Source organism: Sciurus carolinensis, chromosome 16 (genome assembly GCF_902686445.1).
Source record: "Sciurus carolinensis chromosome 16, mSciCar1.2, whole genome shotgun sequence".
NCBI classification, from domain to species: domain Eukaryota; kingdom Metazoa; phylum Chordata; class Mammalia; order Rodentia; family Sciuridae; genus Sciurus; species Sciurus carolinensis.
In genome coordinates, this window is record NC_062228.1 from 15,378,667 (window position 1) to 15,401,502 (window position 22,836).

General features: G+C 40.8%; 1 non-coding gene across 1 annotated transcript; it reads right to left on the bottom strand.

Annotated features, from left to right (window-relative positions):
• Positions 1–502: 502 nt before the first annotated feature.
• Trnae-cuc (transfer RNA glutamic acid (anticodon CUC)) lies at positions 503–575 on the bottom strand. Its single transcript has one exon. It is a non-coding gene; the product is annotated as a tRNA-Glu (tRNA).
• Between the last annotated feature and the right edge of the window lie 22,261 nt (positions 576–22,836).

Consider the following 22,836-nt stretch of genomic DNA (forward strand, 5'->3'; position numbering starts at 1 on the left):
CTCTTTCTAGAACTCCTGAAAACGGGATGTTTAAACTTTAGGCTGCATTTTCAAATATTCTTACCTTTTTTCTCTTTTTCTTTCTTTTTTTTCCTTTGGACTGAGGATTAAACCCAAGGGTGCTTAACTACTGGGCCACATCCCCAGCCCTTTTTAATATTTTTTATTTAGAGACTGGGTCTCACCGAGTTGCTTAGCGCCTCGCCAAGTTGTGAGGCTGGCTTTGAACTCACAATCCTCCTGCCTGGGCCTCCCAAACCACTGGAATTACAGGTGTGCGCCACTGCACCCGGCTCTCTTTTTCTTTATGCTATTTTCCAGGATATTTCCTCGAATTTATCTTCTATCCCTTCTACTGAATTTCTTTTTCTTTTTATCTTACACTTAATTTCTAAGACTTCTTTCTTTTTCTCTACATGTTTTGTTCTTCAGGGAATCACAGATGTACTGTCATCTCTCTCTGGTCATATTAGTAACTGGGGTTTTGTTTTGTTTTGTTTTGTTGCGGTGCTGGGGATCGAACCCAGGGCAATGTGCTTGAGAGGCAAGCACTCTACCAACTGAGTTATACCCCAGCCTTGGGGTTTTTTTGTTTTTGTTTAATTGACTTTAATTTTATACGTGTGTATGTATATGTGTATGTGCGTGTGTGTGTACTTTGTATGATGAATACAATGTACACACACACACGTACATACAGTTTTTCCCTGTTTCCATTGAGTCCTTTTTGCAGTAATTCTATTCCCTTTCACTTTGCAGGCATTTCTGAGATATCTGGCAATTATTAGTTGTGTATTCACATGGAAGAGCCAGTCCAAAAAGACTCAATGACCTCAAAGGTGATCAGGTGGAGCCCTGACCACTTCACTAGCAGACTCCGAAAGGGCTTTTCTTTGGGACCATTTTCCCAATGAAGAACCCTCCAGTCTCCAACTAGGAGCATAAAAACCTGTCTAGGGTTTTCTGGAAGCTGTGGGACAAGACATGGTGTTGCACCAAGTCGGCATTGAAGCTCCTCTTAGTCTCCATTTGGGATTCAGCAGCATCTCATACACACACACACACACACACACACACACACACACACACACACAGAGCTGTGTCTGAACCAAAGTTTCTCTGATTCATTCTTTCCAAAAAAGTGCATCTCTTTTGAGAGGAAGGAGGAGTTTCCGATGACGCCTGCAGGTAGGAGTGTCCAACGATCCTCTTCGAGGACTGTGAACCTGTCCCCTGCCCTTCTCTGCAACCTCACATTCAGAGTCCTGGTGCCTCTGAGGCCTTTGCTCCAATGCTTGACTAGGTTCCAGCTTTCTCTGTTCCTCTAAATTAATTACCGTTCTTCCATCTGTTTTTCTGGCCTCAAGGTTAGACAACTCCAGTCTGGTTGATCTCTCTGTCCTCATTTATTCCTTAATTGTCATTGGAATGCAGCTGAGGGACCTTTCTGATATTCCAGGAATTCTGAGTTTCAAAAACCATCTGACCCCAAGAATAAGAAAGGATACTGTGGCCTGTGGTTTACAAACACAATCCTTCCCAGAGTTCACGCTACGATCCTTATCAAAGTAGAGGGGACACAGGAGCAAAATTCTTGGGTTTTGGTCCTTTATCATTCATTATGTGATTTCAAAAGTCATCCAATCATGGGTACCTCAGTTTCTTCACCCATCAAAGGAAAGTAAAGGTCAACAAAGCAACCGTTCTTTTTTTTAAAGCAAATCTTTTAAAACATTTTTTTTTAGTTGTAGATGGACACAATACCTTTTTTTCATTATTTACTTATGTGGTGCTGAGGATCGAACCCTGTGCCCCTGACATGCTAGGCAAGCGCTGGACCACTGAGCCACAACCCCAGACCCAAAGCAAACCTTATTGTTGCAGATTTCATGAAAGAATCCACTGAGAGGCCAACATCATTTAGAAGTGAAATGTACTTGAACTTTAAAAGTCCAAAATTTCTTCTCTTTATACATAGATCTAAAACAATTGGCTCTTTCCCTGCCTAGGATTCAATGGAGACAGCTAGGCTAATGGAAGCAAGAACAAAATAATGCCAATCAGAAGGTTTTGCCCAAGGTAATTCAGGATGAGCACAGGGACTCTCCTGAGTACTAAACCTCATTAGCATTAATAGCAGCTGTTGAGTTCATGATCAAATGCGAAAGTGCCTCATGGGGTAAAAATACACTAATCTACTATATGGGCTACTTTGTCATACTCTCGATATTCTAGGGGAAATACAAACTGAGAAAGCATTAAATACATACACATAGCTTCCTGTTCATTAAACTTCATTCCCCTGCTCTCTACCTCTTTCATGTGAGGGTCAGAGATGGGGATCTTTAATGTAAAATTTCCATTAAAAGTCTCACAGTTTACAAGAGCTTATCTAGTACAAGAGGTATCTTAGATATTTTCATAATACAATATTTTATCTGGAAAATAAATCCCTAAAAAGTAATTTTGTTTTTGCCTAATAAAAAAAGCTATTCTATGCTCTGTAAAAATAATTCATCATTATTAAATTACCAGATTACATGCACAATTAAACTTATTTATTAAACAAGACATATGCCAACAACTTTGCAATAATCCTCTAAACCATAATAGCAGATTTTCAACTTTAATAACAACATCATGCAGCTAATACTCAAAGGACTAATTTTAAAAGTAAGGGCATTTGGTAATTGAAACTGAAATTATACAATTAAGCACTTGAGTAATTTAAACATGAACATAAGCGTCCTGACTCTGTGGCTCTTGGCTTTTAGTCAAATTCACCAGTGCCAGTTGACTTTATCATTCTCATTATTTCTGCTCTGCATCAGATCTTGCTAAATAGAAATTGAGAATAATTTGAATTATTTTCTTTATTCCTATGACTTTTCTACGTCAGAAACACATTGCTATTTCCTCTAATTAAGGCTCCTCACAGATCATCAAAAATAACCCCATAATAATCAGAACTCTGCAGAAATGGAAAAGGAAATAGTTGATATGTATACCTGTTCTCAGAAAGAGGAGCAAAAGTGTTAACATAAGAAAAAGGTTACCCAGTGGTACATTTGCCTTTTATATGTTTTAGACACCTCTCCGTTTTTACTCCCTTCTTTCCATTTTCTCTAACAAATATCGAGCCCCAGTTTAGCCTCATCTCCTTACCCTTGGGAATGCTCTAAAATAAAACAGGCTGTCTCTTGGCCACGAACATGAGAACAACTGTGCACCTGGTAGAAATCATCTTTTGTGATTTTTACTGTATGATTAAGACTTTTGATATTGTAAAATTACAATGAGATTTTTTAAAACACTATTTAAGTGAATTGTAAAAATCGTCAAATTTTTAAAGGTTAACAGACCAGAAAATAAGAAATGTGAATATCCCACGAGGAGGCACAAACCTTGAAACAGGAAGAGGCCGGGAGAGAGCCTCTGACTGACAGGAGACAGAATGTAGTCAGACAGCAAGGAGAGACAACACCCACCCTGCCGTCCTCACTGCCTGATCCAAGCAGGGAGTCCAGAGCTGGGGGGAAGGACGGTCCAGGTTCACGGGCTGCATGATAGAGGAACAGGGGTGAAACTGCACAGATTCCAGGACATAGGGCTGGTGGCTAGGAGCTGATCAGAGAAGCTGTAATAGGTGAAGCTCAACAAGTAGGCCTGCTCCAAATCACAGAGTTGAGATTCCAGACCAAGGCGTGGGGAGTTTATTCTGAAGGCAATGCGGAATCACTGTAGAGTTTTTTAAAGTGGGAATTAGGCGTGATTGGATTTGCGTTTTAGAAAGGTCCTTCAGGCAGCCAGTGAGCATCCAGTTGAGTCAGGCTAGGATGGAGGAAATGAAGAACATGGCATTAGAAATGCAGCTCAGCATTCTGCCCCATTTTGGGGGTCCAGGCTGCAGAGAGCAAGAACCTTAACCAAGACATCAGAACGAGGACAAGCTGTTTGAGGTGAAAATGCTTAGCATTTGGTATCTAGTGGAAGGAGGCGGACAAGGGCAGGGAAAACCTAGTTTCTGACTTAGACGATTCAGGAAAAGATGTCCTTCCTCTGACCCTGTGACAGTGACCCCAGCAACACTAGCCTCCCCAGGGCTTTGCCCCATCAGTTACCCCTTTTCATTCCTGCAGCTCTGTAATGAGACAAGGAAATAATAGGAATTGCTATAGTTGTGTGTTATGCAGTAATAATAAGCTGTATTTGGTATTTGCCTGAACTTGTAAAACTAAAATAAAGGCACCTGGTGACAAACTTGCTGTGTGGCAGGATGACACTCCTGAACAATGCTGATATAAACCTTTATCTATGATTTGAGTGGGGGCTCCTAGTATAGTCGTGTTCCGGTCTTTATCAATGAAGACCAGAGCATGACTGGGCTGAAAATCACTACTTAAACCCCTGGACTTTTGGAGCAAACTGTCAGCAGCACCGTAACCAGAGGACTCCACGTCACTCGGTCTCTTGACTGCCCTGGCTGCTGTCCACCCCATCACTGATTGCTGATCAACCATTGTCACCGAGGCCAGACGACTGACCACCTCTCCCGCAGCAACACCTGCCACCCAGTCTCTTGCTTATCAGACACCCAAGGACAGCCAGAGATGTCCGAGGAGCTGAGAGAGGCTATGGCTGAGAAGAATCCCCTCGGTCTTGCTGACTGACTTCTTGGATAAGAAATGTTGCATTGACTAAGTCCATGGGCATTGGACTCTAGGTGAACAAGGAAGTGAATCTTCAATGTATTTGTGACTTGCTATTATTAGGAATGTTGAGTTGAGTGTGCACTGCATGAATAAAATCCACTTGTTGGAACCAAACTTGATTCCTCTCTTACTCACTGCTTTCTACAAACTCCATCACAGTCTAAGAGATTCTCAAGCCTCTCCCATCCCAGGAAGCAAAGGTTTGTTGGGCACCTACTCTGCACCAGTAAGTCCACAAGTTAGCAGGAGAAGTTAAGAGCAAAGTGAAATAGTTTATCCCCCCACCCCCAGACACCATCAGGGTTGGTCAAATAACATCAGACCCGTTCAGAGTTGAAGGCTTTTCCTTTAGAAGGAGCAATGCCAACCACCTGTATGAACAGCCTCTCTATAAAGGATATAATTAGAGACAGACGACATGCTAGAGATCCTCTCGGGTCACAATATGGTGCTTCAGGTGCCCATCAAAGGTGCTTGTACTGGAAAAAGCCAGGTCTTTGAAGGGAGTCATCTGAACAGTCTGGATCTCTCATGCAATAGTCCCATGGTGGGCTCAGGGATAGCGCTTCATCTCATTCATTTATCAAATGGTTCTTAGAAGATTATCAACTGTGAGGCTCTGGAGAAACAACAGTGAGCAAAACAGACCCAGTGTCTGCCTCCATGCTACCTACAGTTGAGAAAGCCATCAGAATCAAAATGGAGTCACTTAGGTCAAACCCTAACAAAGAGGAGTCAGGAGGCCATGAGGGAGGAGTCCTTAGGCATATTTGCTTGATAACAAAAGTCTCTACCAAAACCACCACCTTGCATAAAGTCTACCATGACATTGCACACAAAATAGTTATCCTAAGATGCCTCCCCACAACCACCTTTGGACTGCACTGTCCTTGTTTTCATCCTTCTGGCCAAAGAGAACTGTTTCAAAACAATTTATGGGATCCTTGTCATTTTTATATCTCCTTGGATATGCCCATGGTTCACCATGCTGATCTGCACATCCTGCAATTCCTGTCATTCCCCAACAAACTGGGTTATTTGTTTGTTTATTTAAGAGAGCAAATCTCTACTGCTCATTTTAGCCTGATGCAGTTTAGTTTCCACATCGATGCTTACAGATCCACCACCATAGGGAAAATCCTTTTCCAAGTAGATACCTATGACTTGCACAAGAATGGTACATCGGAAGCAGGAATTTCTCAATCGCTCATTTCTTTCTCAGATCCACTATTAGAAAAAGGGCCCCATGATAATAATAGGCATTATTAGTTTTGTAAAGAGGGTTGATCCTCTACTTGCTATTTTGTCATTGATTTATATTTCACCATGAAGGTACATTTATATCAATCCAAACATAAAAGTTCAGGAATAAGAAGACTGATTCTCAATGACTGAAAATTTAATAACCCTGGGAACTTGGGGTGAGTTAAGTAAACAAAGACCAGCAGAAGGCAGAACAGGTGGAAAGATGGACAAGCAGAGTTCAGATTTTGAACCAGCACATACCAACATTGGGTAATCAGTTAAGAGCAGAGAAAAGGAGAAATGAATGCGGGGCATTAAGAACTGGAAGAAATCCAATTAGGGCAGAGTCTGAGGAAGAAGCATAAGGAATGAGCAGTCAAAAAGAGGGTGTCAAAACAGATGGTTTAGAGGTATCCCCCAAAGGCTCACTTGCTGAAGGTTGGTCACTAAGCTGTGGTGCTACTGGGGGTGGAGGAACCTTTAAAAGGTTAGGTCCAGCAGAAGAAAGTTTGGTTATTGGGGGTGTGCCCTTGAAGGGGATATGGAGACCCAACCTCATCCTCTTCCTCTCTCTTGGCATCCCAGCAACATGAGGTAACAGTCCTCCTCTGCCACATGCTCCCACCATGAGGTAATGTGCTGCCATAGGCCCAAAGTAACAGGGCCAATCAATCATGAACTCAAAACAGGAGTCAAAATACCCCTTTCTTCCTTATAAGCAGATTTTCTCAGGCATTTTGTCACAGCATTGGAAAGCTGATTAACACAGACACCAATGACAACATATGAAACATCTGCTGTCTCCAAAGATGTGAATCATTCTGAGGGTGGAGGCAAGTCAGGGCCTTTTAAATAGAGATCCCTTGTTAAAGATAGAAAGGGAGAAAGAAAGGAAAAAAAACCCTTGCCAGATTCTGTCCTTGGACAGTCATGAGCAAGCTTTTATAGGCTGGGATAATTTAAGAGACCTGGAAGCCTTATGGGTTGTTTTTCTTAAAGTACACAATAAAAATAGCTGTATTTAGTCCTGTGGGGAGTAAAGCACAAATTCTTGAAACTTTAGATTGCCTACTTTATTGAATAAAAGAATGTCAAGAAAAACAGCTCTACTTTCCGACCACTAAATTCTAACATTTGTGCATGTTGGAGAGGTAGAGAGGCAGAGGCAGCTCTGTGATCTTGCATTTTGCCGTGGGATTGGAGCCATATGGCATAGCTAAGGAAGCCGCCAACAACCCTGAGGCTGTGGCTACCTCAACATTGTTCCTGCTTCAGTGTTAGGCAGTTAACATACATTATCTCAGTTAATCTTAGCATGATACCAAATGCTGGTCCAGCATGCTGTCTATGCCACCGACTAAGTATGTGACAAAAGACAGAATACCTAACAGTCTACTTGCACTCTGTAAACACCTAATTGTTCTTTCAGAAGATAAATCACTAGCTTATTTCAAATACCCCAGTCTACCTTGCTCAGTAAATGAACATCTGCTGAAATTAGCACATAAACACGCAGAGTTCCAGGATGTTATATATATATAAAAAAATCCTTTGGCCACGTAAGCACATTCAATGATTTCAGATTAAATAACAGAACTGTCCAACCAAGGACTGAAGGACTCCAAGATACTCAAATTTATTACCAAGCAAAACTGTAGAATCACTTTCAGAGACACATTAAGAAACCGAAGTCTTCTATGATTAAATAGCCTTTCAAAAACTCCCTTCCAGGATTATCACACCATAACGCTTTGTGTTGCAACTCTAAGGAAAGTAAGATCTAAAAGCTTTATCCAGGCTGTATTTAGAAGGGAAACCAGAGAGTTAATTTATTTTAAGAGCCTAGATCGAGATCCACCCAATTCGACATTCACTTCTTCATTCAAAGGTCACTAAAATGCATATGTCAGACATCTGCTGCTTTCTTTTAAGAATGCTGAATTTTAAACCCAGTAAGTCTAAATGCAGCTCTAATATAATCTACAAATGACCTTACTAAGTCTTTCTACATCCCATAAAAGTATATTAATTGTATCATTTTATTTAAGTTCCAACTTGCTGTGATGTATTAGCATATTAAAATTAACTCTGCAGGCGCTAATCAATTCACCTTCTGAGCCAACTTTCCAGGACAAATTTGATAAAATTATAGTACCCCCTTGTGGTGTTACCTTCATACCCTACGAGGACATTTTGTAATATTATATTTTTTTAAATCTTCTTCCACTAAGATCAGTGGATACCTAATTAACCTTTTCTAAACTCTAATAAAATCACGGGAAAGTTAAAGGGACCATCACCAGATTGTGAGAACCAGTGAGACAATGTGGCATTTCACCATCAAGAACATTTAGAGCTACATATGTTATTTGTAATAGAAGGAAAACACTTTAAAGAAATATTTTCTATAGACCGATCTGTATAGCTAAATTACAGTGCACAAGTCTGAAATTACCTGGTGGATTTTAATTTTGCCATCAAATTCAACTAACTGAAAGGGGCATCGGTGTATTTTGAGTGGTAAACTAATATAAATTCTTCGTCAAACAGGAAGGAAAAAGAAAGTTGTTAAAATTTAAGTGTAATGATTTTTCCCTCATAATTTGTCTGACTTTCTTCTAGCAGATCAAATTTAACTACATCTTACTGTCATTGTTTCCAAATATTCTCTTTATTGTTTTTATTATAATTTTAATTTTATTAAAGTTTTATAATATCATTTAACCAAATAAGTAAGGCTTTGGGGCACATACTTAGATACAAATCTTTTCCTGGCTTCATTTTAGTTTTCTTATTTAGGGTTTGCTATCTCCCCATCCCACTCCACACACACTCACAAAAAAATCCCCTACTCCCATCTCCAATTTTTCCTCAACAACTGATTTTCATTGTATTTTAGAATAGACTTTTGGCAATAAGGCAAGGAACCACTGAATGTGTGAACAAGTGAGAATATCCACAATATCTTTAGAGTCTCTAAAGTAATGCCACTTAGGACAGAGGGTCCCAAAGGACATCCTGGGATCTTTCTGGAAGCAACAGGAAAAGATCTCCATTATGAGTTAATATATAGAGATCCACTGTCCAAAAAATGGCAATTTCATAATCATAGAATGTTTAAGTACCTTAGTAAGTAACTAGAGAATCAAACCAGTAGGTTTTCCAGATTAGTTCCACTGAATTAAGCAGTACTGCAGTTTCTCTCTGGTTTAAGTCAGTGAGCAATTTTGATTTACAATGAAAATATCAAGGCTCTTTGTTTCAATTTAGTTCAGGTTCAATAAAATAACAGTTCTAGTTCAGTGCTGGGGATGTGGAAACATATTTACTAGTTTCTGATTCACATCCCATCAGCTTCTTGATTATAATTGAAAATAGAAAACATTGAATTTGACTCATTTAGTTATTCAACCAATATTTTTAAAGACCTTCCTATGTTTTGGGGACTGTCTTGGATATTGGAATATAAAAATGAATGGAGCAGAATTCTTGCCTGAAAGAATATCACGGTCTAACTAGGAAGAGGCGTGATGGTATGGAGAAAAGCATGTTGTCCTAGGATCTATAATAAGGATTCCTTGGGCTGGGGCTGTAGCTCAGTGGCAGAGCACTTGCCTACCATGTGTGAGGCACAGGATTTGATCCTTAGCATCACATAAAAATAAACAAATAAAATAAAGGCATGAGGTCCATCTACAACTACAAAAAAATTTTTTTTTAAAAAAAGAATCCCTTATGAGAGGCTATCCATCCAGGTTTAGGAAATGTCTTGATGGGCCCCTAGGGTTATGGGTCCATCAAGGGCATCCTAAAATTTAAAATGGTCACTAAAATTTTCTGAAATCAATAGCTCCTGGCTCTCCCTCTCCTGAGTGGAGCGTTAAGAAGCGGCTGGAGGAGCTAGAATTGTTCAGGGGACAGCAGCTGAAGGTCCTGAGAATGTGGGCCGATGTTCAGGAGAAAAGACCCAGCAGGCCGAGGGCCACTGTATACAAGCCCAGAGGCACCATAAACATCATATCCTCCGTGAGTGGCAGCCCCAAGACTGCACTGCCCTACAGCCCTGCGACAGCCAGAACAATGGGACACTGCTGAGAGTAAGAGAATCCCCTGTGGCCAAGACGAGATCTAGGGATACAGCACAACTGTCTAGAAGGGATTACTGTTGTTATTTATCTTGGGGTATGACATCTCACCTCTGAAACAAACTTTTCTCTTAATGCTTTTATTTAAGTGAACTTGACGTTTTACTGCTAGTTTTTGTTTCCATTCAGCAGGTAATGGTGGTGGTATCATCTGGAGTTTAGCTGTAGTGACAAAGCAGAGCTGAACTTGGCATCCTCATGCGCTCAGGGCATAAACTGATCATGACGATGCAGGACCCAAAAGATAGAGGAAAAGTTGATATCTGAGTTACCCAAAGTTATAATTTAAAAAGTAATAAAAGCTCAAACAGACTTGCTGTGAGAAAAACAGGAAAGGAACCACCTGCTTTGCCTCGGGGAGACAGAAATATCACAGGAAAAGCAACTTTTAAACTGAGTCTTGAAGGATGAATAACAATTATCCAGAAAAAGAAAAATGGGGAAATGTATCCAGGAAGGGCAACAGCATAAACAAAGACAAGACATTTGGGGACAGGCAAGCAGCCACACATGACCGGGGGAGAAGGGCACTGCTATTCTGTCCCATGCCATCAGCAGCTTCCTGCTACAGGGCTGTCAGTGGAACATCTCGTTTCCCACCACCTACATGTTTCAGGAACAGGAGTCCCTGGAGAGCTACTACCCCAGCTTTCTACTTTAATAAAACTTCTTGACAGAGATTTGCTACCTCTCTATAGCAGATTATGGTCTTTGTCCTCAATATTTCCTCTCCTCCCCCTTCATCTCCCGGCTCCCCTGTGGGTGAGGGCACTCCACTGACTTTGGGCTGGTTGCGTGACCTATTTTAAACAATGACCGTGGACAGTGTTCCAGTTCCAAGCTGAAGCCTTACGAGCATCATGTCTTGCTTCCTGTCCCTCCTGGAACTTCTGCCCTCTGCCATGAAGAGAGTTTGTACCACTGAGCCACAGGTCAGAGAAGGAGACTCATATGTTGAAGTCCTAACCCCCAGTACCTCAGAATGGAAAAGATGTACACCATTTGTGTATAATGAATCAAAATGCAGTCTGTAAAAATAAAAAAAATAATAATTTAAAAAAGCAAAAGAATGGAGAAAAGGCCTTCAAAGAGGCGATTAAGTCAAACTCAAGCCATTAGGTGGGACTCTAATAAAATTGACTGGTGTCCTCATAAGAAGAGGAAAATCTAACACAGAGAAAGACACCAGGGATGTTCATGCCCACAGAAAAGACCATGGGGGACACAGCAAGAAGGTGCCATGTGCAAGCCAAAGAGGCAGTCCTCAGGAAAAACAATCCTTCCAACACCTTGATCTTGGACTTCTAGCCTCTAGAACACTAAGAAAATTAATTTCTGTTGTTTAAGCCATCCAGTTTGTGGTATTTTGTTATAGCAGCCCTAGTAAACTAATATACATGTGGAAGAGACCTACTCCCGATTTATAGCCTAAGGCAGTCTCCTCAGCCAATCCACAGACCCATCAGCAAAAAAATAACTGTTTATGGTTATAAGTCACTAAATGCTTGGAGTTGTTTATTATATAGTATGATTGCAGCAAAATCTAACTGATACACTTTCATTTCTCAAAACACAACCATTTGTTTCTGAACATACCATGGAATCACTCTTGCTGAATAATACCATTTGCTATTGGTTAGAAACTAAATAATAAAAAAAGCAAAAATAGAGAATATCAACAATTTAAATACCAACTGAGACAACTTCTTAGTCCTAATTTATTCTAATTTTACTTCTGTTTGGCCTTGGAAACCATGAAATCTAGATTGAGATTATCTAAATTCAGACTCTACTGTTTATCATTTATCAGCATTGTGACCTTGGGCAAATTACTTAACTTCTCCATATGCCAATATTCCCATCTGAAAAATGGAAACATAATACTTTCTACCTACCTAAGCATTGCTGAGAAGATTAAATAAATTAATAAAAAGAGCTTGGAACACTGTCTGACACACAGTGAGCCCTCAATTATAGACACTATTAGTATCACTTGTCTGAAGACACTGAGGGGTATCTGCTGACTCTTCCTGTCACTTTCTAGCCCACTCCAAAATTCCAGTCATCCTCAAAGTCCCTTCCAGGGATCTGTCTCAAGCCTTTTCTTTTTTCATTCTGAACATTCACTCAAGATAATATCATCCACTCCATGGCCTCTGCGCTATCTACTCAAATTAATACCGCTAATCCAGACCTCTCACCTGAACTCCAGAAACATCTCAGGCTTTACCTAGGAGACTCCTGGTACAGCCTACATCAGCTGGAAACAACCATCAGAAAGACTCTGATCCCCCAAAGGACAAAAGAGGCAAAATTTCATCCAAGTAAATATTTTCAGGTCTCCTGAAGCTTCATAAAGATAATATGTCTTAATGAGAATCAAAGGCTTACTACAGTCATAAAAGTAATCATTGCTGGACTTGGGGAAGCACAACTGTCATCCCAGCAACTCAGGAAGGATCACAAGTTCAAGACCAGCCCCAGCACTTAGTGAGACTTGTCTCAAAAAAAGAAAGAAAAAGGACTGGCGATGTAGCGCAGTGGTAGAGCACCAATGGATTCAATATCCAGTACTGAAAAAAAAAAGTAATATTTTTTCATTGAGACCTTTTCTACATGAGTTCTTTTCTAATGGTCAATATATATCGACTCATTTAATCCTTGCAGGAACTCTATGTGTAAGTACAACACAGAGGAAAACAAGGCACAGGAAGCTATGTATTCTGTGTCACACAGCTAGAAATGGTGACTTGAAGCCAAGCACTCTAGCATCCAGAATCTTACCATTATTTTACTTTCTCTCAGAAAAAAAAAGGCCTGCATAACTTTTCAGACATTAAAATAACACAACTGTTTTCTAACAATAGTAAACACTAACATTTTAGAGGCTGGTCAGTTTTTCAAGAGAAATGCCACACACACTTAAATTGTTGGATCCCTCGACAGCCCTAGGATAAGGTCTTAGCATTGTGCCCATTCTACATATGGGGAAACTAAGGCCCAGAGGAAGAGTGAGTAACCAGCCCAAGTCGTATGTAGTTACATGCCAGAGATGTGACACAGATTCCTGCAGTCTCCTACCCGAGTCTACAACCCACAACTGTCGCCTCAAGAGTTGAGCACTAAGCCTCCTCCAGAGCAATGCTGACATTCCCTCTCCAGGGCAGAGCACCAGGACGGCAGAGGCTGCTGGGAAACTCCCCAGGTTCCAGCCCTGTGAGGCCTCGCCTCTAGGGGACCGACACAGTCCCTCCATCTGTCTCTGGGTTTGCATGTGTCCCTTGTCACTGATTGCCTGTGTGGCTCTGCTCCACCTCTCTACAGTCAGCCTCCACTCACCTACTTGTGGTTCCTGCTCAACCACAGCTTTAGCTCTCCTCTGGCTTCAGGCGGGCCATGGTGCTGACTCAGCTTCTACCCCACATGACCCTTCAGCTCAGCCTCCTACAGCCAAGTGCCTACACTTCCTGTCTGTGAGCCAGATTCTGGAGAGAGAAAATTGGATTGGTGGCTCGCAGGCCAGTGGAACAGCTGGCTTTGATGAGGTGTTCATCTCTGAGCCAATAGCCTTAGTGCAACGAGGAGTTGGAGTCCTGTGGGACAGGGGATTAGAAATATTTAGGCCAGAAAAGGGAAAACCTAGAAGGAAAGGTGATTTCAACTATGGAGAAACCGTCGCAAGAAGAGTATTGGTCCCCTCTCCCAAGCTTTCCTTTAAGGCACAGAGTATGATACCTGTGTCACCAACATGTTGAAGCACTCTTGGTGAGATCTAGCAATGGTCTAGCACTTCCTAGTGAAGTGCTGGCTTGAGTTGATCTTTAAGAGCCCTATAAATCTGTGGGAAATTAAGGATCAGTTGAAAAATGCATGAAATGCACCTTAGGTAAGTATTTTAAATGTTGTCCAAAGTCCCACCTCTCAGGCTGCCCAAGTGCCTCCTCCCGTCACAAGGGGCGCTCACATGGCATTTGCAAAAATGCCAGAGCAGCAAGGGAGATGCTCTACAGCAGAAGGAGCCTCACCACCCTTTGGGGACACTTGTCACCCTAACAGTCTCCATTTCTTCCTAATAAAATAAAACCAAACTGCACCTCCCAGAAATACAATTTAAAAGACCAACGAATCGTTTCTGGCTTCCTTGACGGTTTCATGCTCTAAGAAACCTACCCTCACCTGAGATGGAATTCCAGGGAGCGAGGATCTATCTACCACGTGTGATCATGCTCGTGCTCCAAGGGACCTCGCGTAGGATGCAAAGGTCCCTCACGTACAGGGCCAAGGGAAGCACACTCATAAATTAGGAGAGATTGCACCGTGGCAAAAAGAGTACAGTGGGAGAGGAGGAAGCGGAGAAGAGCACTCCATAAAACAGGGTGCAGGGACTTGGCAGCCGCTCTCTGGAGGGGCTCACAACGCTCTGGACTTCATGGAATGGTAGGTGCCACGTGCTACACTCACAGCACAAGCAAGGGCACAGAGGCCAGAGGTCAGGGGGCATCTCTGGAGAACAGCAGTCTTGCATGACTAGAAGATGGAGCGTGGGGAGAAGAGGGACAGGGGAGGAAAGATTGCTGGACTGAAACTTGGGACTGTAGACTGACTTAAAGATCACTCCAAATGAAGGAGCCATCTATAATTCTACCAGTGAGCTTCAGAACACGTCTACCGCAAGTGAAAAAGGCTGATGAGCAATGCTGTGCCCAACGTTCGATTATAATAATAGACTCAAAGTCAACAAGAAAAAAGGTCACATCCCTGCCTCCAAAAACACCACACATAACCCTCAGGAGAAGGACGGAAGTGGAGCGTCCGTGATAAAGGCAATGGGTTAAACAGACATTTTCCTAGCCAGGACCGAGACCCCAGCTTGCCAAAAAATGCCTCTCAAACCACTTCACCAATCCCACATGTGACCTGACCCCGAGCAACGGTCTCTCTCCACACTCCCTTGCACAAGTAACGATAAAAATGTTGTGCCCGTCAACCAGCACGTTTAATTCAGCAGCAGCACATTAATCTGCCTCTCATTTTCCTACCACTTTCCTGAAATTCCAGAGGAAGGGGTTATTGTTAAACAGCGGCAAGCGTTATTCTCACAGCAGTGCACATTAATAATAATTCAGCGCGGTGTCATGGAAGCCTGTAGGCTCTTAGCTGAATTTATTTGAAAAATAAAGTTTGTTTTTTTTTTTCCCCGAAGATCTTTACTTAAGTCAGCATGGAACTCTTGTAAAGATAACTACCAATAAGTCACAACTACCCAAGGAGCAGTCTTGTTATTTTTTTAATTCACTGCTCACCATGACAACATAATAAACACACCTTTAGAGGCTCATACATGCCCAACTATTGAAAATGTCAGAGTCCCCTTTCATGGTGCTGCCAGGCAAAAACCTCAACTCTTTCTTTTTTCTATTTTCTGAGATTCTAGTAAAACATCAATTTTCAATTGCAACTACTAGTAACAATTTTGTGATAAGTTAGCAAAACAAGCCTTATTTCATAATCCACTGATAATTACTGAGCTTTTTTATTTTTAAAAAAAAAACAGCAAACCATCAAGCCAATATGGTTTCAACATCTGTTTTTTCAATTTTTTTTTTTTTTTTTGGAGTTCTGTTAGATGTTCCTGTATCCTTTCATAAATGACTAATAGGAAAGATACAAGACTAATAGGAAACACAACTTTACGCAACTTCGTTGACGGTTGGTTTCAGTTAACAGCTGGTCTTTAAACTACCCAACATAAAAGCATACATTTTAGGGGGAAAAACTGACCCCAAAACTGCTTCATAAAATAAAGTATTTCATTTTTCAAAGCTTTAGGATTATTTGAGAGGGCTACAGCACTAAAAAGTCCCAAGAGTTTTGTTGTGTGTGTGTTTTTTTATAAAGAGAGAAAGTTAAAAGTTTCCACCTTAAATATCAGAGAGTAGAGATTTTACAATACAATAAGTGTCAGAAATAAAATGTAATTCCTTTCAAAGTCATATAAAAAAAAAGTAAGCCTCGGTATAAAGTTTTTCTTTCCAACAGTGAAGTATGAACCTAAAATCACAGCAAATAGTTATGACAGTCTTTCTGCAATGGCGCCCAGACAACTAAAGTAGCCCAAACTCTGGCCTTCCAAGTGCTCAGCATGGCGGCCATGCTCCCTCTGCTACTGGAAAGTGAGTTGCTCCCGAAACTACAGTGAGACACACACTATGAAATGGAGTTAAGCTTGCCACAATCCAAGTGGCGCACTGCAGGACACGCCCTTAGTCCCAGCTACTCTGGGACTGAGGCTGAGGCAGGAGCATCCTTGAGCTAGGAGTTCAGGGCCAGCCTGGCCAACATGGCAAGACCCCATCTTTTAACGGGGACCAAAAACAAAACAAACAAAACGAAACAAAAATGCACGTATTCCCTCCATCCTTCAAGAGATGCAGTCCCCTCCCAAAATATGAAAGAAAGGTGACTTCTTTATCCAAATGACTGGAGTTTTTTGTTTTGTTTCCTTTGCCATCCCATGGGCCTTCTGTGGCAATGAATTTCTTTTAAAGGCAGGAATGGGGGTGGAAAATAAGTTTGCTCTGAGAAAATGTTAGGTGGGTTCAACAAAAATGTCTAATGGTCAGTACTCTCCTAGAATAAACCCAGGCCTCCTGGAAGCTGCCTGCTCGGGCTCATCGCGGTGAAGCCTGCCAAGTCCTCACATTCCGGGGCTGGTTTGCTTTCTCTCCAACAGGGATAATGGGCTTTTCAGCACTTTTGCCAAATTACTGACAGAAGGACCTATTTCCCCTTCCTGTGAAAAGAAACTGATAGTGACAGAAGCAAGAGAATAACTTTAACCACTAAATTATACATTGCAAAGGATGGATGGATAAATGAAACTCCCACATAATACCATTCCAAATTCCTTCCCAGCTAAAAGTTTTTAAGAATGGCCAAGAAGTCACAAAAGTACCTGACCTGAATTTTTCTTTTGTGTATTTCTCATGGCCTCTGCCTTACTCCTGTCTTCTGAACATGTTTTTTTTCATTAATACACTGATAAAGAGCTTAGTGAATTATTGGAGAATTGGGAAATACCAAGAATTTTACTTGAGCAACCTTGTCTTTTTCTGAGACTAAATTAACTACGTAACTTGCTCTATCAGGAATAACATTCACAAATTAACATTTGTGTTCCTTTTCCCACAAGCACAAACATTACAATTGTCTTTGGTTCCAAATCATTGACATTTTTACCAGTAATCTTTGTGCCTGAACATTGTCATGCACAGGTGGGTGCTTAATAAATACTATTGGATGATGGATGTACTCAATTATAGAAAATTCAAAACTTCTCCATTTTTCTAAGTCTCTCAAACAGCAAAACTGTTGTAGCCTTTATTTCCAGCTTTGCCGGTGCCTGACTAATTCATTTCAAAAGCTCACAAATGTGTAATCAAAGCTCAGAGACAGCTTAAAAGCATCTCTGTATATCATACCTGCCTGCCTAGAACGCAAAACACAAAATCAAAATCAAAAACAAAGTGAATTGAAAAAAAAAGTGTCCCGATACTGGTTTTTGCTTTTGACAACAAAATTCAGATGAGGCATTCTGTGCTGCAACAACAAGAAAAAAAAAAACAGGGATTCGAAATCCAAATGTTACGTTCTTTACTAAACAAAACAAAAAATTCACAATATTTAACATTCTCATCTACTCTCTTCCAAAATGAAAGAAAGCACACACTCACAAACACACAAATTTTGTTCAAAGTGAAGTAGGAAATAATACTAGAGATGTGTTGGCCGCTAACCATCGGGTGTTGAAGGTAAAACACAGAGCAGGGTCCACAGCCAGGTGCTCCAGGTGTGTCATCAAGGTTTCATGCTAATAATTTATCACTAACTGTGGATGAGGTGGTGCCACGCTGCCACCAGAGGAGCCTGATGTGCCCAAGTTTAGAGAACAGGGAACAGGGAATGTGCCTTGCTTTAGAACAAAAGAATTCGTTTTATCACTTGCCTTTACCGCTGGAGAAAATGGCTTCTGGTGTGTGGAACTCCATGATAAATGTGCCCCCTCTAGTTCTTTATTGCCTCTGTAAATCACAGGACTGACAGCAGTTAATAAGAAAAGCTTTTGAGTGGTTTTGAAGTTTTGCTTTGTACAAATAAAGTCTCATATTAAAGATTTTGCTAGTCCTCAAGGTGTAGAAAAAGCAACACACATGGACCTTCCGTACTTTTAACTGTTTGTCTCCTTTCTTTAATTTTCAAAGCAGAAAGAAAAGAAAACCTTTCAGACAAGCACATTAGGAAAATAAAAACAGATCATAGTTTAAAAGGCTTCGTATACTCACAGCTTTGCTGGCGCTATTGAAATTGCAATCTCTTCTGGGTTTTGTAAGCTGGATATTCAGGTAAATACCAGAAAAGATATGTGGTGGAAAGAAGGTTGTTACAGTAGATTTATTATTACATTTCTGACCATAATTGTATGCTTTACCTCGTTTAGACAAAGCAAATTTCGGTTCAGTGTTGAGAGCAAGAACTCTAAATTCCACTGAATTGATCAGCTGCCAGTTGGATCATAGGTCCTGGGATCCTGAAATTCTGAAATCATATTTCAGAGTATAATTGACTTAAAAGGACTAATGATGCTATCTCACTGAGTAGCCTTTTTCTTCAAGGAGCTCCAAATGCTTTGCCACAACAACAGTACAAAATCCTAAAAGGGCAGGTTTTGTCATTTGTAATTTCTTGGGGATGAAACTGAAATACAAAAAGCAAGGGATATATTTTTCTGATTTTTGCCAAATCCTCCATAGAGCCAAAAACAGGACTAGACTTGGTTTTTATCTCACACAAGATTCCACTTAATATTACAGTTTAAAAAAAATTTTTTTAATGTATTTTCCTGACAAGACGTCCGCAGAGGCATATGGAAGGGTTTGGAATCCATACACTGCTGAGTAGCTGCCAGAAATGGGCCAGTTTACACTCTGGGGTTCTACCTCACTTTGTCAAAGAACAACAAGAACAAATAAAAATTGTGCTTTCAAATTATCTACCCATGGCCAAGTCTGCTGGTTGGTAGTAATAAAGTGAAAGAGGGAAGATGCTAGATAACTTTAATGTAGGTTTTCACAGCATTCTGACTAAGTATACATTTCATGACCATGTATATCCAGGACCCTGATTTGACACTGGGATTTCATTAAATAACATTTGACTAAAACAAATGAGAGCTAATGTTCCAGTGGTTTTGTTTCCTATCTATGGTTTGCCATATCCCAGTCTTACTGACCAATTCTTTCCAAAGCAGATATTCTTAACCCACTGTCCTATGTGTATGAGAACGAACACAAAGCCATGTTCTTCCAGGCCTCTGTGGAGATTTCCAATCTGGACAGTTCACATGAGGCCGTGAGCACAGCAAAGCTTTGGTAACTCAAACTCAGTGTCAGTTCTTCTTTAACCACTGACAGGGTGGGGTTATCTCTCCATTACCATTTCCTTCCCTCCAGAGAATATTCCTGAAGGTCCAAAACCCTGCATGTACAATGGCATCCAGTGGAACACTGAGGCATTTCTAGGTTCTATATGAACTATCAGGATGACTTTCCTAGACTCTCGCATTGAGTTCACTAGTAGAAACCTGGCCATGGTCCTTGGAGATAAAGGATACATATGGAGGAAGTCAGATGGGTCGGAATGTCATTCAAGCATGAGTAAGTACAAGTGTCTAGGAGACTTCCCCTTATATAGCACACTTGTGTTGAGAACCTGACAAGATGGAATGGTAGTAGGATCCATGGGGATTCACAGATTTCCCAATGTTTAGAACAATAAGAACCATATCCAAAGGGCCAGAAACTTTGGCATTGAACAGAGCTGGATGCAAATCCAAGTTTAATCACTTTGTGGTTTTATGACCTTGAAAATGATTTAAGGTATCTGAGTCCTTTTAAATCTACCTTGTAGAACCAGTGTATGATAAGATTTATAAAGCCTTTGCAAAGTATCCCAGAAAAACAGTACCCAATAAATCACTCATTAATTTCTTCAATAAATATGTGCCAGAAAGAGTACTTTGCATACATTATTTAATTTAATCCTCCTAACAACTGTATGATTGGCTCATGGGAGGGTATCATACATGTGGGGTTTGGGGGTCTTCAGGAATAATCAGGGGAACATTTTAAAAGACATCCTTGGGCCAGGTGCATTGGAGCATACCTGTGATCCCAGCGGCTCGGGAGGCTGAGGCAGAAGGAGTTCAAAAGGCAACCTCAGTAAAAGCAAGGTGCTAAGCAATTCAGTGGGATCCTGTCTGTAAATAAAATACAAAATAGGGCTGGGGATGCTGCTCAATGGTTACTGCCCCTGATTTCAATCCCTGGTACCAAAAAAAAAAAAAAAAGAGAGAGATCCTAGGGCTGGGGTCTAGGGTATAGCTCAGTGGTAGAATGCTTGCCAAGCATGCACAAAACCTTGGGTTCAATCCCCAGCACTGAAAAAAAAAAAAAAAGTTGGGGGATCCCAACCCCAAAAGATCAGAGTAGAAAGAGAAGATGGATGATAGAATGTGGCCAAAAGACAGGCATGTGACCCATAGATGCTATTCCCACAGGGGAACCCACAATGCCTCTACAGAGTCAGCAAGGGCACTGTCAAGCCCAGAGAACACCCGCAGGGATGGTAGCCCCTGCCATGGAACTCTTTCCTGTCCCTGACCCCTCCCCCGTCTTCATCAAGAACCCTTTACCCTGAGGTGGGACCATGAGAAGAGAAGGACCAGGAGGAGAAATGGAATCTCCACCCCCAACTGGGGGAGAAGACAGGCTTATACTTTGAATGGAGGCCAGAATATTACACTGGACTGGTCATTTTTGCTACTGAAATAAGATAGACTAGAAGTAACCAGAGTATATCTTGAATCTAAGAGTGGCTAGACAAGCTGAGATGTAAGCCTGAGATTTCATCCAGAAGTAGGCAAATAACTGACCCCAAAAGCAGGTTAGACAGGAAGGGGGGAAGCACTTTTTAGAGTTCAGCTCTCTCTACCTACCATCACCTGTAACATACTACATATCCACCTGTAGGTCCTATGAAACTAGAAAATGAAAAGGGGAAGAGCACACTCACCAGCAAAACTTAAAAGTCTGAAAATATTTGTTACTAAATTTAAAGATGAACATTCCATATGTCATGGAAGTCTATATGCATGAAAACTGTAAATGAGTCTGTATATGTGGCTTGACCATAATGCACTGGAATTAATCATTCAATCTGAATACACTGGGCAAGAAAAGAAAGGTCTATAAAACTCAAAGTAAAACAAGTTATAATTTGAATAAATCAGGCTATTTCCTCATTTATTTAATTATATTGACAGTCAGGTTATCTGGGATGTTCTTTGTTCCCTACTCCTCCCTCCAAAAAACTGCTTTCTATATAATATGAAATCATCAGGCAAACATCAACCCATTCCTTCATTTCATTTCTCAGGATCTAACCAAATTTAAGAATAACAGAATTGTGGATCTTGAGAGGTCTGAATGCTCCTGTGCTTTGCAATTGGGTATAAGAATAGTAAATAATTTGAAAGATTGATAGGGTGGGAGGCAGTGGTTAGATAGGAATCCACCAGGGTTTCAGTAATATTCTGCATCTCAGCTGGGAGATGAACACATTTTTATGTATTTCATTGTTCTTACACACACATGCACACACACACACACACACACACACACACACAATCCTTAAACATTTCATAATTAAAGTGAAAAAAGAAGAAAACAGAACAAAAGAGACCTTTCTTCTCTGTACCGGGGATGAAACCCAGCACTTTGCCCATGCTAAGCAAGCACTACCAAGCTATATTCCCAGCCTTCTTTCTTATTTTATTTTGAGATATTATCTCACCAGTTGCTCAGACTGACCTCAAACTTGCAATCCTCCTGCCTCAACCTCCCATGTCACTTAGATTACAGGGATGCACCACCACACCCAGCTAGTGATCTTTATTTTTAAGACGATCACTCACAAATTTTTAAAAGTATATTATGCTTTCACATGGCTAGTCTCCTTCTGAATACCCATCACCAACTGTTCAAGATTATTTCAAATGACACCTCCATGAGCCCTTTCCTAACATTGCCTCTCCCCATGGCTCCCATCTATGCAGCCACAACACTGGATCCCTATTCTAACCCTCCCATGGAACATGCATTGGCCATGTCATCCTTTGCTGAGGATGTCATCTTGAAACACCTACAACAGCATCTTTCATTTCCTAAATATGTACTTAATACAACTGAAATTATTTCCTATTATATTTATAAATTTATAAAATATAATAATCACTCGTGCTACAACCAAACCTGGTTTTCAGCCTCAAATGGATTAATTCCATCCAGTTGCTTCCAACCTCACCAACATATTGGAAATGATGCCTATCAGCATTTAACTAGTTTTCTTTCCTTGACAGTGAATAATTGCTGCAACTGTAGATATGAGCTCATTTGAAGGAATGAAAAAAGCTCTCCCTAAGATCATTTAATAGACCCATGCATAATTATCAATTTCCTCTTGAAGCTAACATTTGCTAAAAGAAAAGGAAAGATTCTATTAATGATCAAAACACTTGACTTTCTGGACCCAGTCCATTTAATGAGGAAAACTCAGTTCTCTGTTCTTGGGTTACTGCCAGGTGGTCTTTTACCGGGAATCATTCTAAACTTCTAATC